Here is a 13,036-nt window from a genome sequence, read left to right as displayed (position 1 = left end):
GAGTTGAATATCTCGTGTAATTTATTGAATGCTGTACAGAAAGTGAAGAACAGAATGGCTGTCAGGGTAGTAGCTGTTTTCTCTTGATTAGAACTCACTTCCACCGCCCAGCATCAGGAGAGAGGACCCACCCACATATCCCTACCCCAGAGAAAGATGAAAATTCAAAATCTGAAGTGTGTTTCTAATGAATGCATATCACTTTCACACCATTGTCAAGTGGAAGATGGTTAGGTTGACCATCTAAATCAGGGATTATCTGTATTCATAAAAGTACATATGTGTTTTACATTTATTTTTATATAAACATATCTGTATCTGTATATTTCTTCCAGGGGGTTAAATCTTCATGATGGAGTTCTGATGATTTATACTGTCCTCTTTTTCATTTCCCATAGCCACCCCAATAAATGAAATTCACTTGTACAATAAGTAGGGGGAAGTCTATTGTTAATTGACTCTCCATTACCTTGAGATAAAATTCAGAACTTTTTGGCTCTCACACAGTCTTCAGGATCTATCCATGGCCACACCACACACTTTCATCCCTATCACATGTGTGTTCTTTCCTGCTTCACTAACTTTGCATAAGACTCTTTTTGTCTAGAGTGATCTCTCTCTACTTGGTTACCTAACATGCTTATTTTTCTCTGTTCACAACCCAGAATTTGCCAGGCACATCCCCTGCTTGGTTCCTGTGCTGACTGGAACAGTCATAGACAATCATGCTTGCCTACTAGCACCTTGGCAGTTACCCGCAAGAGGGACTGTGCCTGTCACCTTTGTTTCACAAGTGCCTGGCAGTAGGCACTTAATAAGTGTTGAATAAATGAATGAGTGACTGATGAGTTAGTAGACTTCGTAGGGTTATGTTGAAGGTTAGATGTAAAGTACAGAACACAGTGCCTGGAACACAGCAAGTGGTCAGGAGAGAGTAGCATCCATTACCACAGTTACTGTACGCTTCACCCATCTGCTTTGCTTTGAGTGTTGACTCTCTGCATTGCTCAACAACCTCCTTCAAGGCCAACATACCAGTATGTTCCATAGAGTCAGGAATTCTGCCACGGGCACTGCATGTTTGGTCTTAGGCTTGTCTGGGCACAAGCTAACCAGGGCAAGACGTCTGATCAACAAGTTTAATTGTTCAGTTGTGTCCAACTCTTTTGCGACCTTATGGACTATAGACCACCAGGTTCCCCTGTCCGTGGGATTTCCCAGGCAAGAATACTGGAGTGGTTTGCCATTTCCTTCTTCAGGGGATCTTCCCAACCCAAGGATCAAATCTGTGTCTCCTGCATTGGCAGGTGGATTCTTTACCACTGAGCCACCAGAGAAGCCCATCTGGACAACAGGGAAGATCTAAAAATCTGACAATTCTAAAGTTTTTTTTTAAAAGACTGAGAGCCTGAAGCTTTCATAATTAAACCATAAAAGGCAAAACAAGAAGCAATGCCTATAATTTAAAAGTGAAAGTGAAAGTCGCTCAGTCATGTCCAATTCTTTGTGACCCCAAGGAATTCTCCCAGCCAGAATACTGGAGTGGGTCGCCTTTCCCTTCCTTCTCCAGGGGATCTTCCCAACCCAGGGATCAAACCCAGGTCCTCCCACATTGCAGGCAGATTCTTCACTAGCTGAGCCACAAGGGAAGCCCAAGAATACTGGAGTGGGTAGCCTATCCCTTCTCCAGAGGATCTTCCCAATCCAGGAATTGAACCAGGGTCTCCTGCATTGCAGGCAGATTCTTTACCAACTGAGCTATTAGGAAAGCTTTAATTTATTTATTTATTTTTTTTAAATTTTATTTTATTTTTAAACTTTACATAATCATATTAGTTTTGCCTGTCTTCCACATATCACTTGTATACTCATCCTTCAGGAAGCAAATTGCCCATCTGACTAACTTTCCCATTCTTTTTTCCTTTAACCCTTCCTTCAGTGTACAACAGGTATGATATGTGTGTGTTACTATATGATCCACCAGTACCCACTCCCCCATCTCAGATGAAGGCCAACCCTATCTAGAGTCCCTCAAAAATACCTAACATATACCAGCAATAGTTATCTGCTGAACTCAAAGAAAATTTGACAGGAAAAGTAAAGAGTAAACGTTCAAGCTAAAGCTGGATAATGAGCTCTTACATGATAGAATATAAAGGTGCCTAATGTGTAATCTTAAAGCCTTTTCTTCGACTGAGAAAGCCACGGGTAAGATGGAGTTTTTAAAGGACGACCCAGGGATATGGCACCATTCACATCATTTTGAAACAAGTGCTAGCATACCCACAAATATGCTTACAAAATACTTTTCCAAGATTCTTTCTGTCTGTTGTAAGTCATAAACGTATTCTCTTTTTTTACAGTTGCCTTTGGCCTCTGTATTTGCCACTGAATTCAGTAGCAGTTTATATGGGCTCCGTTCTGATACAATCCAATTCTTAGAGGTCATTCATTTTAACATTTTTGCTGCTGCTGCTAAGTCACTTCAGTCATGTCTGACTCTATGCGACCCCATAGATAGCAGCCCACCAGGCTCTGCTGTCCCCTGGATTCTCCAGGCAAGAACACTGGAGTGAAGTCTTAGGATATTTTTCACTCATGGAAAGAATGTGTTTTTCTACACCAATGTTCATAAATGTCCCACCTATAATTTATCTACTTCTATTAATTTTCTTGCCTCTCTTTCCCCTAATTTTTCAGGAGTATTCTGCAATGTCTAAAACAGAAGGTATCTTTTATTTGGCATATCATTTCACAAGATAGAGTCTGAAAAGCAAAAATCTGTAGAATATATTATCTTTAACCAGCTAGTTTTATTTTAAAGAAAAAATCCAAATTAGATTAATCTGGAGAGATTCTCATTATGTTCTTCACATGCCGTACCAAGGACATTGTTAATACTTGTGCGTGTTGATGATTGTTTTATGTAAATTACTCATGTTGTTTTGTGAAAGAGCCCCACACCATCACTCTAACTAAGATTCTGACAGCATGTCCTTTTGGTTGCTGAAATGCTTATTGGACAAAAGTCACTGTTTTTCAGGCTAAAGTCCAACAGGAACAAAAATACCTAAGTCACACATGTGATCAAAGTGAGATTCTCATTCCAAAAATGATTCTCTAGCATCTGTTTAAGGGCAAGAAAAAAAAGTCCTGTACATACAGAAAGGTATCATCATTTGGATTGACAAGCAAGTAGATATGTGCGTGCGTGAATGCTCAGTCGTATCTGACTCTGTGACCCCATGGATTGTAGCCCACCCGGCCCCTCTGTCCATGGGATTTCCCAGGCAAGAATACTGGAGTGGGTTCCTATTTCCTTCTCCAGGGGATCTTCCTGACCCAGGGATCAAACCCACATCTCCTGCATTGCAGCAGATTCTTTACCACTGAGGCACTGGGGAAGCCCCTCATCTTACCTACAGCCTCTCATAAGCTCACATACCAACCACAGAATATTATTCCTGGGAATAATAATATATATAACTTATATTATAACTTATATATATACTTATAATATATATAACTTATAGCTTATATATATAACTGCAGAAAACAAGTTAGTTACATGTTGAATCAAAATTTAAGTATAAGTGAATTGGATGATTAAATAAATGCATGGTGGCTGGTGGGGGCAGGTTTTTCACTGTTGGAATGGGAGTTTACAGGTTAGAAAAGACTTCCATACTGAAAGCTAAAGAACACTGATAAGAGAAATCTAAAACACATAAAATGCTAATTATACCTCAATAAAGTTGAAGAAAAGGCAAAAAATTACAAATGCGCCCATGTTTATGGATTGAAAGACTGAATACTCTTCTGATGTCCATATCTCCCAAAATCAATCTACAGATTCAATTCAGTTCTTATCAAGATCACAATGGATAATGGTTGTAATTTACCCAAAAATGTATTACTTGTTTAACTATGTACATGGACAACCTGCTCTCTATAGATCAGTTAGCCTGCCAACTATAGATCAGTAATTATTGGTTTCAATAACCAAGAGTCAGCTTCTGTGTTACAGAATCTAATACTTGTGGTCTTCTCAAATATAATGAAAAGGAGATATACAGCTTTTGCTATCAGAGAGACCTGAATGCAAACCTTAGAATCTCAGCCTGTGACTTAGTGCAAGTTAATTTTAACTCCAAATCACATTTTCCCTTCTATAAAAGGTGTGTGATAACATGGCAAACTTATCTGGCTTTTTTATGTCGGACTATAACGACTCTGATGCTGGGAGGGATTAGGAGTAGGAGAAGGGGACGACAGAGGATGAGATAGCTGGATGGCATCACTGACTCGATGGATGTGAGTCTGAGTGAACTCCGGGAGTTGGTGATGGACAGGGAGGCCTGGCATGCTGCGATTCATGGGGTCCCAAAGAATTGGACACGACTGAACAACTGAACTGAACTGAACTGACTGATACATACCCACATACATATACATACATACTTACATACACAGATATATAGATAGATATAGAGAAAGATTCAATGTAGATAGATAGATAGAGACAGAATGTACCTGCTGTTGCTGCTGCTGCTAAGTCGCTTCAGTTGTGTCCGACTCTGTGCGACCCCATAAACGGCAGCCCACCAGGCTCCGCCGTCTCTGGGATTCTCCAGGCAAGAACACTGGAGTGGGTTGCCATTTCCTTCTCCAATGCTTGAAAGTGAAAAGTGAAAGTGAAGTCATTCAGTCAGGTCCGACTCTTAGCGACCCCATGGACTGCAGCCTACCAGGCTCCTCCATCCATGGGATTTTCCAGGCAAGAGTACTGGAGTGGGGTGCCATTGCCTTCTCCAGAATGTACCTAAGACATTATAAATACTCAAGAAACAAGTTGTGATTCTATTACTATCCATGAGATTCTTAAATGGCTTTGCTAATTACCCACTGACACATTTTAGTTCTAATTCTTCCCACGTTCTACCACAAAGACAAGGCTTGTAGGTGTGCAGAAGGGCAGGTTTTTGGTAAGTATTATATATTTCTTCCATGCCTCCTACCAGGCAGCACATCTTAAAATTTTCCAAGCAATTCAATGAACTGGTTCCCTTGATCAAAGGGCTTTGCAATTACACATCAGTGTGAGACCACCTCCATCCTAAAGGCACAGGACCACCAGCCAATACTGAGCACTTCGGTTCTTTGGAAGGAAGGTTGCATTCACAATCAAGTGATAACTGCCTGGGAGGGACGCCAGTTCTTAGTATCAGGAATACTCTGAGTACCTTTGCAGCCCAAAGGGCTAACAAATTGTGGGCATCACATTGTAGAATATTGGAATAAAACAAATTCTTGTTCATCTGTGCCTGTAATAATTCTCATAGTTCTAGTGGCCACAATTCAAGAAAGGTAAAAAGGAACTGGAAAATGTGCATATATATATATATATATATATATATATATATATATGAATTTAAATGGTAAAGCAAAAACAAAGATTTGAGGCCAGAATTCGTTAGTTACTGAAGTCAAAATAACCTTATTTTTAAGCATTTATCTCTGAGATAATCTCGGAGACTGTTCGGGGGACCATTGCTAAGTGAAAATGCCATTAGAGGTTTAAATAATAGTGCATAAATACATTTATTTAGACAGATATGTCATGCTTAATTTATCAGGTTATTTTCAGATTATACCAAAAAATGGTTTTATGGACTTTTTTTTACTGCCCTGCTTCTTAATTCCAATTGTGGTTACATTGAAGCCACTTAATTACTGTGTTTCCACTCTACACATTATCCCACATCCCCACAAGTGGTCTATTAATAGACTTTTATAAACAGGATTTCTACTGACTTCCATTAATGCTTAATATTTATTTTCATTGTAACTAAATACTATAAAATATTAAAAGGAACACTCAGTAAGAAATACAAGGACATTTCTTTCTTTGTAGACACAAGCATATACAATGAACTGTACAAGAATAACTTCATCTCCAGAGAATTACCTTTGCAGCCTCACCCTCTTGGTATGTATGGAGTACAGAACAACATTCTTTGGGAGAAGATCTTATTTTCTAGTATTATTTCACTCCTGTACTCCCTACAGATGACAAAGAACTTGCCTGCTTTCATAGTATATGACATTAGCATCACATATATGAGTACCATATCATTGAGGATTTTTCTTTCAATGGGCTTGTATAACCATTTAAAAATTCTATTCTTGAAGGTCAGTTCTCTAAGGTGGATTTCTTAAAGATCAAACAGCTGAAGGATTTAGCTTTATTGTTGCCTATTCCATGGTGAAAAAGGTAAGGGTTGGAGTCTCTGACCTCTATTAAGATGTTAAGGACTGAGATATTTCTTTAGACGTGGCTGGATGTCTGTAGAATGTGTAATCCTACGAGAGAACGTGGAAGGAGGCCAGTGCCTGGAAGAAAGTACTTTCCTACCTTAATATTTATTCGTTCTCAAAACATCCCTTGAGTGTCTATGTTGCAAGGCACTAGAAACACATCATAGTTTTGTAAGATTAATTTCTCCCACATGAACTATATTGAAGCAATATTGAAATCTGACTTTGAAACATTCAAATTATCAGATTTCTCCTATTTTTATGTGAAGACTCACTCTTAATTCTAGTCACCAAATTCACTCTCTGTCCTTAGAACTAGGGTCAGACATGCCCATGATTGCTTTTGCCAAGGCCGTCTAACAAGAGAATCACGACAGGGAGGAGCTGAATGAGGGTCTAGAGACTGGCCCAGTGTCCTCATTGTGCCAGGGACTACTTGTTATGTGCTCTACTTTGTAGCCTTGTAGATTCACCGTGGTTTGAGTCCTGTCTCTGTGGGGACATGAGGTGTGGATACAGGAAACAAGTGATTCCAGAAGTGATCTCTCAGGAGTTACTGGGGGAATAAATAGGAAAGTCAGAAAAACGACAGCGCACAGCACATGGTCCAGGTTACCATATTCTTGTACGATCACTATTTTTATATTTCTATCATATTATTATCTGTATGTGATTATTCTTACTGAGAAGCAGAATAAAGTAGAGTTTAAGAGGAGAAATTCTGGAGCCATACTGTCCTGATTGCGATCCCTTCTCTGCTACTAACTGTCAAAGTACTTACCCTCTCTGAGCCTTGGTTTCATCACCATGAAGACAGAGATAAAACTAGGACCTCTGTAGAGGACTAATTAAAATTATTAATTTTAATTAAAATTATTTTAATTAATTTTAATAAAATAATTTAATTTATTATTAAATTATTTTATTATTTATTAAAATTAAATTTATTAAATTTAATAAAATAATTTAATTAATTAAAATAAATTATTTTAATTAATCTAATTAAAATTATTTTAAAAAGCACTCAGAAGCATGCCTGGCATATAACATGCACTGTTTAGCGTTTGTCTCATCCGCATCCAGTCGCTCAGTCATGTCTGACTCTTTGCGACCCTTCAGACTATAGCCCGCCAGGCTCCTCTGCCCATGGGATTCTCCAGACAAGAATACTGCAGTGGGCTGCCATTTCCTTCTGCGGTAATAAAAATAGCTATGGTTGGTTACAGGTGAGGAAGCTGAAGGCTCAACTGGGGGAGGTGACTTGGGAATGCTCAGAGATGACAACACTGGTCCTTACAGTCTTCACTCACTTTGAAGTCTTATTAAATAACAAAAATAGAAATGCTAAAACAAAGTAAGCAGCAGTATGAATTTACATAGCACCTTTCTTTCTGCTACTGCCTTTCTTTCAAATTTACATTTCTATTTAAATTGCTTAAAAATAAAGTTTGAAATGAAGAAAAAGCACTCAGGGACAGATGATTTATTAAAATATTTACTAAAATATTTTATTTTAGGAACGTCCCTAGCAGTCCAGCGGATAAGACTCCAAGCTCCCAATGCAGGTGGCCCTGGTTCAATCCCTGGTCAGGCAAATAAGCTCCCTCACACCATGCAACCAAAAATAAAAATATTTTATTTTAATATGAAATATTAAAAGCACATTTATCAAAATATGATTTGCTATTGTTGTTGTTCAGTCACTAAGTTGAGTCCAACTCTTTGCAACCCCATGGAATTCAGCACACCATGCTCCCCTGTCCTTCACTATCTCCCAAAGTTTGCTCCAACTCATGAGTCAATGACCATCCAACCATCTCATCCTCTGCTGCCCTGTTCTCCTCCTGCCCTGGATTTTTCTCAGCATCAAGGTCTTTTCCAATGGTTGGCTCTTCACGTTAGGTGGCCAAAGTATTGTAGCTTCAGCTTTAGCATCAGTCCTTCCAATGAATATTCAGGATTAATTTCCTTTAGGATTGACTGGTTTGATCTCCAAGGGACTCTCAAGAGTCTTCTCTAGCACCAAAATTCGAAAACATCAATTCTTCGGCACTCAACCTTCTTTACGGTCCACCTCTCACATCCGTATATGACTACTAGAAATACCATAGCTTTGACTATGGTTTGTCAGCAAACCATATTTCCACTATTATACTCAATGTGGCAGTAACAATGTAATGAATTGCCTATGACTTTTGCAAATTGCAAGATACTGAGAACTAATTTTGTGAGCTTTTTGTTGTGTTTGCAATGAGCCATTATTCATTGGTGTCTCACCTTTCATGGTGGTCATTTATTTGAAGGATTTGTTTTGCCAAAAGATAATACTTCATCAAGTAATTGCTCTCTCATTGCCTCAAACTACTCCTTGTCTCTCACACACACCCAGAAAGCTGTTGTTTTGATCTTTTTTTATTTGTGTACTTTATAGTGGAGTTGTGAAATCTAATAAAAATATATGTGATATGTTTTGAAATGGTATTAAAAATTATATTAAAAATAGCATTAATCTTTTTGATGTAGCAGAACATTTTAATTCTTTTCCTTTTTTTTTTTTTGTTTAGTTCATTTCATTTTTAGCTAAAGAAAAGAGCCATATGTCTTCCAATGTTTTTTCTCATTGGCTTCCCAAGTGAAATTTTTCTTAAAAAAATAGGTCAAATGGATAGAGGAAAAAAGTTTGTCTTTGCACTTGAGAAAATTATACCACTATTTTCTTAAAACACTCAAATTTCCAAGTTATCTTTCTTAATATTTACTCAGCAATTTTTTTTACTACTCCCACTTAATTGTAGCTTACAAACTATATAATACAAAATGGAAAATATCTGCTTTTTGAGTCATTTATTTATAGTCTTGTTGCTTTTATTGAATCCTTTGAATCTAGGCCACACAATAGTTTTGTAGAGAAATCAGTTTGCATTTCTTGAGAAAAATGCTTTGTTAAAACCTATTCAGATGTGTTTTCAGAAATTAAATACTTGAAAAGTAAAAATAGTTTTTTGTTTTTTTCTAAAAATGTAATCTATGCCAGAAGCCAAACTGCAAAGGATCCAGAAAATTTTAGACTGTTGGTAAATATTCCAGTGACATTTAGATTAATCAACTTACCAGAAAGAGGAAGGTAACATTGAAACAGTACTTAGGTAGGAGGAAAAAGGAAGAACAGCAGCTAGTTTCTAAAAAACATCTAATAAGAAAAAAAAAGTGTCAAAAAGTCAAAGACACAGAAAAAGCAGAAAGTCAAGAAACTTAAAATGGATCTTTTCTGTAATAGTTATACATCAAAAATGCTTAAGGTTTCTCTCAATCAAGTCAAGAAAAAAAGTTTTTAAAAATCTTTAATGGAAAAAAAAGTGTGAATAAATAGTTCATTATCCAGATATGCTAACTGGAATGTTTGAAGCTTCATCTAAGCCAAAAATGATACACAGGAAGCTCAATTTATTCAAGCCTTGTGGGAAAACACATCTAGACTAACCAGTATTTACAGAATGTAACCATTAGTGGAACAAGTACTTTACTGTATCTTAGTTCCTTTATTTCTTTGTATCAAACTCCAACTTGGGTTTTATCTTTTTAAAATATAATAAATTAGTATAAATATAGTTATTTAAAATAACTATAATTACTTAAATATAGTTTAACTAAAATATAGCCATTTTAACAAAATACTATTTTAAAGACCATCAGTCACAACTAAGAAGTCATGGTACAATTTTGACTCAACTGATTATGCATGCCTAAAAAAGTCTGTCTATTAGAACTGAATACTTAACCTGGCAGAATCAGCCACACTATGCCACTTCGCTACATTGCCAGCTCAGGAGGAAATAAATACAACATTGTATTGTTGGATTGTTGGCCATGACTTTTTGAATCAAAGAAGAAATGGCAGATATTAAAAATTCCATAAATTACTTGCTCCAGTGGGCCTTATTTGTGATCTATCTTCATAACAACCACAAAAAAATCAACTTCTTAAGGAACATGTGTGTGTCTACATCTGCTGAAAGATCCATCCTAGTCAGAGAGGAATATAACCAACTCCAGGTTTCCAATCAGGAGATTGAAGAAGTCACGTAGGTACCATCAGATGCTAATTTGGTAGCCACACAAGAAGAAACTCTAGTGATCATATTCTCTTAGACATATGTCACATGATGCCAACTTGGCACTGCCGATACTATTATGCTTATTTACTTGATCTGAAATGGGCTGATTTTACTGGACCACATTTCTTCGTAGATGCCGAATTCCCAACAAAGTGAAGAACCCTTCTGTTTACCATTGAAGTTATCATCATTCTGTTTATCATAATGAAGTCAATGGGAGCTCTGCACACACAAGGTATGAAGCAGCCAGCAAAATCAAGCCCTGAATGCTAGAGATCTGGAGAGAGGCCAAGGATGAACTGGCATGAAAACAGCATTGCCATCTTGCCTTTACAGCTGGTCTTTGAAAACGAAATGGGAGAATATCAGAGAATGAACTGCAGAAATGGTACCTCTGCATGGCATTCAGGCTCTGGGCAAGCAGATGACAGAAGCTGTGTTGTCCCCAATCTGCTGCTGGATCCAGGGGACCACTTTCATCAGTTCTTTATGAAATTAATTAATCAAAGGAAAAATCAAAGTGGAGCAAAGCTATCTTTGGACTAAAAAAACGTGCGCCTCATTAAAAAAAAATTCAATAATTCAAAAGGAAACAGTGGCTGAAGAGATGATCTTAGCCACATTACATCACGATGTCCCCTCCACCTCACCCACACCCACCACAAACACTCATTTTCTGAAGGGCAAGATTGTCTCAAGGTCTTATCAGCACTAACTGTATTACCAAAGCACAGAGAATACAATCAGATCTCTCTCCTTCATAATGTAGATGTTGTCTTTTTAAAGCAAGCTTGATTATATTCTGAATAGGTCAGTCTGTGTGCCTGACATTTCTCCTCAGTTTCCTGTGACCTTTTAATAAGAATGACTTGGTTTTGCGCTGCACAAAATGGAACTGTCCCTTTTCAATCAGTGAATATGAGAAGCACAGTTTGAACAGATCACATTTTCTGTACCAAGTTATTACTCATATGACAACAAAGTAAATGAAACCCTATCTTTCTTTAAAAACATGTGTCCTATTTGGCTTTAGTTTTTACCTTCTTCTGCTGCTCATTCACATACATTTGTAAATATTTAAACAAATGTGCAGTCACATTTGCTCAGGGAAAGTAACAAATTAATAAAGTCTCTGTTGAGCAAATCTGACTTTTATAATGTATGCTTAAACAGATGTCATCTTTGAATAGCACTGCAAAGAATTATTAACACGGTCCTTTCATGGTTAGAAAGAGACAATTATCAACAGTAATCCAATTTCTAAAATTTCAGGAATGTTCTTCTTTATTAAGTTCCAGTAATAGGAGATGCAACCAGACAGATCATCTGTGCCTTGACAAACATGAGACTGGTTGCCACCTCAACTTGAAAGACTGTAACTGCAGCACCCTGGGGGCCAGCCTCCTGCTCTCCTAGAATACCGAGCAGTCTGTGAAACCCACAGTAGGAACCCATTATATGCAATTTGGGGATGTGGGATCAGATTCTCTGCTGAATAAACATGTTATAAGGCATGGCTCTAGGCTTTATTCACACAGCTGAACTGGATTTCCTGATGTAGAAATTCCTGGGGACAATTTAGAGGAAGATAAAGCAAAGATGGTAACTAACCTGTGTAATGCGAGCAGGGACTGCCCACCATAAATGGGACCATCAAAGTGAGCAGCAAGGATGTGTTCAATGCTCATAGTGGCAAGACACAGGTGAGGCACTGGGTTCTGTTCTTGAAGATTTTACAGGGATGATCCTGTTCCTTGTGGGGGCTGGAGGAGAAGCAGATGAACAGCAAGTAAAGACATTCATTAGCTTATAATTGCAAATTGAGGTACATGATGTAAAGAACATCAAGAATGGGCTAGTAGGGAAAAATGATCTCAATCAGGAGTTAGCACATTCTTTCTATTAAGAAAAAAGATAGTAAATACTTTGGGCTTTGCAAATGACATTTGAAATATGTGGCTCTGCCACATATTTTTATAACCTTTTAAAAACATAAAAATTAATCTTTCTTTGTTTAAGGGTCTTACAGAAGCGCAACAAAAGCCAACCAGCTCGTGGGCCATAGCTTGCCAACCTCTGATGGCAAAAGAGGACAGTGGCAGCTGGAGAAGAATTCTGTAGAAAGGCTCAAGGAGGAAAACCGAGGTGAGGTTAGGTGAAGTGACAGAGAGAGAGGCTGGGGAGGTGTGCTGGGCCCCGCGGTCACAGTGAGAAGTTTAAAGGTTATTGTAAAGGCAGTAGGAAGCCACCAAAGAATTTTGAGCAGGGGAGATGACACGATCCAATTTACATTTTTAAAGAGCCCTTTGCTCCCCATGCAGAAACTCAGCATCAGTTTTGTGTCAGGGTGGTCCCCCAGAGCCTGTAGAGAAGAAACAGGGCAGGAGAGAGGGAACAAGTGGGGAGAATGGGGCAGTGGGGCTGAGAAAGTTGGACAGGTGAGCTAGCATTCCTTGATCTCCACCCCTCCCCCACTTCAGGGGTTGGAGGGCCCCTTGCACAGAGGTGAAAAGCATGTCTCATCTGGCTGCTTCTAAGGCTCTGCTGGTTGAGCTACTGCTCTAGGACGTCATTTCTTTCAACTTCCAAGAACTCGATTTTGA

The 13,036-nt window shown here is 38.1% G+C and overlaps 1 long non-coding RNA gene across 1 annotated transcript in view; it reads right to left on the bottom strand.

Annotated features, from left to right (window-relative positions):
* Nucleotides 1-13,036, bottom strand: part of LOC129627225 (uncharacterized) — a 57,229-nt gene that overhangs the window by 19,413 nt on the left and 24,780 nt on the right. Inside the window, exon 2 of the long non-coding RNA XR_008702490.1 lies at nt 12,045-12,196. This is a non-coding gene — a long non-coding RNA (uncharacterized LOC129627225). The remainder of the gene's footprint in view (nt 1-12,044; nt 12,197-13,036) is intronic.

Source organism: Bubalus kerabau, chromosome 14 (genome assembly GCF_029407905.1).
Source record: "Bubalus kerabau isolate K-KA32 ecotype Philippines breed swamp buffalo chromosome 14, PCC_UOA_SB_1v2, whole genome shotgun sequence".
Taxonomy (NCBI): Eukaryota; Metazoa; Chordata; class Mammalia; order Artiodactyla; family Bovidae; genus Bubalus; species Bubalus kerabau.
This window is presented reverse-complemented; position numbering and strand designations above follow the sequence as displayed.